Here is a 5077-nt window from a genome sequence, read left to right as displayed (position 1 = left end):
GTATTTTACTGGTGTGGAGTCTGAATTTCATCATCTGCATTTTAAATTAACAAGTCACTTTCCCTTCTCCTCATTCTGAGGGTCTCTGAGAAGTTCTGCCCTAAACTCTGTTCTGTCTACAGTGCAGCCTCTTTGATACTATATTATATTCTGATGAATGAGGCAAACATGTTAGGAAGCCTCTGCATTACTTTTCTTTTGTTTGTAATATACTAAAAAAACTTGTCACACTGATGTTCATCACAGCACTATTCATAATATCAAAAAGATGGAGACCACTTAACTGCCCATCAATGGAAGAGTGGATAAACAAACTTTGGTACATGCACACAAAGGAATACTATGCAATATTGAAGGATAATGATGAATCTGAAAAACACTTCCTAACATGGATGAGCTTGGAAAACATTATGCTGAGTGAAATAAGTCAATCACAAAAGAACAAATATTATATGAGACCATTACTGTAAAAACACAAGAAAACCATTCTTTGATAGTTACCAAGGTTACCAAGGATGGAAGGGAAGGTAGAGTAATTCACGGGTTAGAGGGTACATTTGTTAACTCGGGTGATAGGAAGGACAATATACAAGAAAAGAAAAGTTGGTAGAATGATGAAGATAAGTGAAGACACAGGAAGGTATGAAAGGGTTAAAGGGGATTGTTGTTGTTGTTAGGTGCCTTCGAGTTGGTACCGACTCATAGTGACCCTGTGCACAACAGAACGAAACACTGCCTGGGCCTGGGCTAACTTCACAATTGTTGCCACACGTGAGCCCATTGATGCTGCCACTTTGCCAATCCATCTCACTGGGGGTCTTCCTCTTTGTCTCTGACCCTCCACCCATGATATCCTTCTCCAGCAAAGGGTTCCTCCTGAAAATATGTCCCAAGTATAAGAGATGAAGTTTGGCCATCCTGGCCTCCAAGGAGCATTCTGGCTGCACTTCTTCCAACACAGATCTGTTGGTTCTTTTGGCAGCCCATGGCACTTTCAATATTCTCCTTCAACACCATAACTCAAAAGCATCAATTCTTCTATGGTTATCCTTATTCACTGTCCAGCTCTTACATGCATATGAGGTTACTGAAAATACCATGGCTTGTGTCAGGTGCATCTTAGTCCTAAAGCTGACATTTTTGCTCTTCAACACTTTAAAAAGGTCTTGTGCAGCAGATTTGCCTAATGCAATACGTCGTTTGATTTCTTGACTGCTGCTTCCATGAGTGTTGATAGTTGATAGAGGTGAATTATAGTGATATATATATGTACAACCTTGGAACAACAGTGTGTAGGTACATGGATATAGACATAGGCTGAATGGGTATGGGAGGAAGAGTGGTATATAGATTTCTTTATATATCTCACACATATGAAAGAGTTTGAAAGAGGATTTTGTACATGGGCCACTTCAGGGAGGCAGGGAGATAACTTGTTGCAGGGAGAGGATCGCAATCATTGAGATGTTGATTGTAAAACTGGTGATCTTATCTGTAATATTTGTCACAATTAAAACAAAACAAAACAAAACAAAACTGTGTCCACATCTTTCCCATACCCAAAGAAACCCCCACAGATATCCTGTCAATTCTGACTAATAGCAATACTATAGGACAGAGTAGAACTGCTCTATAGGGTTTCCAAGAGTGTAAATATTTATGAGAGCAGACTGCCTCATCTTCCTCCCATGGAGCAGCTGGGGAGTTTGAACCATCCACCTTATAGTTAGCAGCTCAACACTTAACCTCTAGTACCACCAAAGCTCCTTATTCTTCCCATAGTGTTAGGAAAACATAAGTATCGTGGCTCTACACCTTTAGTAAAGCAAGGAACTATAAAAATCATCACCAGTTTAGATGAGGACTTCAATATTTCTAATCTATTTGGAAACTTTGCAAATAAAGGATCCTTTAGGGGTACAGCTTTAAGAAAGATGATATCTCTTGACCCAACACTGTGATTTCTGTTTAGTCACTGTCCACATTGGTAGAAGTCCCTTCTTTTACTGACAGATAATTTGGAGGTGGATCTGTGAACATCCCAAACATTGCCTGTAGTCTCAGGGAGCAGTGGCGTTTTCTTGGAACATAACTACTTACTTAGCCCTTGTGGTGTCGTGGGTTAATCATTCTGCTGGTAACCACAAGGCTGGCAGTCCAAATCCATTAGCTCCTTGGAGAGAAAGCTGAGGCTGTCTGCTCCTGTAAAGATTTTCAGCCTCAGAAGCCCTAAGGAACAGTTATACTCTGTCATACAGGGTTGCTATGAGTTGGAATCCACTGGTTTCAAAGGTACGTAGAGACTTGTGACTAATGAAATGCAAATATATTTAATTATATTGCAAGGATCTTTCTTTGCAGCATATTTGTCAGGATAAAAATTTTTAACCACAGATACTAAGAATACTAAAGCTATCAATTATGCCAGTTCCAAAAAGAAGTTACCCAGTGGAATGTGGAAATCATTGGACAGTATAATATCACATGCAAGTAAAATTTTGCTAAAGAGAATTTAAAAAATGGCTGCAGCAATCCATTGTAGGGAACTGCCAGAGGTTCAATCCAGATTCAAATGAGAACGTTGAATGAGGGATATCATTACAAAGGGATCTTGTAATTTGATTTGCATTTGATTTCAAAGGGATCTTGACTGAACGCAGAGAATACCAGAAAGATGTTTACCTGTGCTTTATTGACAATGCAAAGGCTTTGACTGTTTGGATCATGACAAGCTATGAACAATATTGCAGAGAATGATTATTCCAAAACACTTAATTGTTCTCATGAAGAACCTGTATATAGATCAAGAGGCAGTCCTTCAGACATAACAAGGAGACATCAAATGGTTTAAAACCAGGAAAGATGTATGCCAGGATTGTGTTCTTTCACTATACTTATTCAGTCTGCATGCTGAGGAAAGAATCCAAGAAGTTGGATTATATGAAGAAGAATGTAGCATCAGGATTAGAGGAAGACTCATTAACAACCTTGCTTGCTGAAAGCAGAGAGGATCTACAGTACTTACTAATGAAGATCAAAGACCACAGTCTTCAGTATGGGTTTCATCTCAATGTAAAGAAAACAAAAGTATTCACCACTGGAATAAATAACATCAAGATAAATGGCGAAAAGATTGAAGTTATCAAAGACTTCATTTTGCTTGGACCAATCACCCTGACTCATGGAAACAGTCAAGAAATCATATGATGTATTCTACTAAGCAGATCTGCTGCACAAAGACCACTTTAAAGTGTTGAAGAGCAAAGATTTCTGTTTGATGTCTAAGGCACACCTGACCCAAGCCATGGTATTTTCAGTAGCCTTATGTGCATGGAAAGTCACCAATTAATAAGAAAGGCACAGAAGAATTGTTGCATTTGAGTTACTGGGTTGAAGAAGAATATTAAAAGTACCATGGACTGCCAGAAAAGCAAATACATTTGTGTTGGAAGAAGTACAGCCAGAATGATCCTTGGAAGCCAAGATAGCCAGACTTTATCTCTCACACTTTGTACATGTAATTAGGAGGGACCAGTCCCTGGAGAATGACATTATAGTTAGTAAAGTGGAGGATCATCAAAAAAGAGGGAGACCCTCAGTGAGCTTCACTGACACAGTGGCAGCAACAGTAGGCTCAAGCATAATCATGACTGTGAGGTTGATGCAGGACCAAGCAGTATTTTGTTTTGTTGTGCATAAGGTTGCTATCAATTGGAACTGGCTCCAAAGCAGCAGCAAATCAAGGAAAGGTTCTTCATGTATGGGTTGAGATCTAATACTATAATTCATTTAATCGTTTATTCAACAGATGTGTATGATGGCACTGTTCTAGGCCCTAAAACTGAGAATTAATTAAAACACATATCCACATGAGCTTTGTGCATTTTCCTGTTAAAAAGCATGGACTAAAACTCTCCTACTTGTAAGGATTGGGAGTAATTCATTCTTGCATTTACACCCAGATGATTTTAAAAAATATATAATTATTTCTCAAAGTAGAAAACATATTGATATTTGTTTTCACTTGAATGTGATGCTTACAACTATATTCTAACTGTATTTCATTCTAGTTGTATATCCTGTTTGTTTAGCAAACCATAAAAAAAGACAGTAGTGAGTTATGCTCTTCTGATTTCATTTTGCATTTGTAATGAAGTGGGCTTCCTACTTTCTCCACTTCTGTCTGCTCCTTTCATCCCAGCCCTGTCCAGTCATACATAGAGTGGGGTCGGTGGCTGTTCCGTTACACAGCATGGCATAACAGTGCCACCAATTTGATAAACGATTTAAATAGACAGGTGAGTGTTAATTAGATACAAATCATCATGTTCCAAATCTGCGCAGATTAATGGACCCACCTAGTTCCACTTGTCTTTTTTTGACTTGGGGGGTAGGTGACCTCAGGAAGTACAATATTCCTTTCTGTATCATTACTCTGAAAAGAAAGGCCAAAAAGATACTCTTTATGAGATGTGGGATATACCTTTTCTCCCACAGATATTGGCTGCTGTGTTGAAGCTTATTTGGGGGCACGTGTCTGTGTGTGCCTGTAGGGAGCAGGGAAGTTCGTTTGATCACAGTTTGTGGGGAAGCAGTAATGGGCTATTCCCCTGAATGCTAATTACCAGAGAGTTGTTCAGGGAGACTGGGTAAAAACTGATGGTTGTGGTAAATTAGTCACTAGCTCTGTTGAAATGGGCAGAAAGCTTAGATCAGAGCTGTAATGGTGATGTAAAGTCTTGATGATTGTCAGCCAAACTTGGTGAGATATTAAGAAAAATGCTAGATAGCAGTGGATATTGTATGCATCTCATGTGATGACTGTAATTTTGTAGAAAAGTTTATAACTTTCACAGCTCAAGGGTTAAAAAGATGAGGAGAATGGATTGTTAAATAAGTATCAGAGTGTTTGGGCTCCTGGATCCGAAAAGCTGCCCCAACTGCCAATGGTATGAACGAATAGATTGCTGTGGAAAGAGGCCTGCCCTGGGCATGATGTCCTTTCTTTGCCTGTGTTTCACACTTTCTGGCTGTCTACACACATAAACATCAACCTTTATTTAACACTGCACATGGG

The sequence above is a fragment of the Chrysochloris asiatica genome, unplaced genomic scaffold (genome assembly GCF_000296735.1).
Source record: "Chrysochloris asiatica unplaced genomic scaffold, ChrAsi1.0 scaffold00275, whole genome shotgun sequence".
NCBI lineage: Eukaryota > Metazoa > Chordata > Mammalia > Afrosoricida > Chrysochloridae > Chrysochloris > Chrysochloris asiatica.
This window is presented reverse-complemented; position numbering follows the sequence as displayed.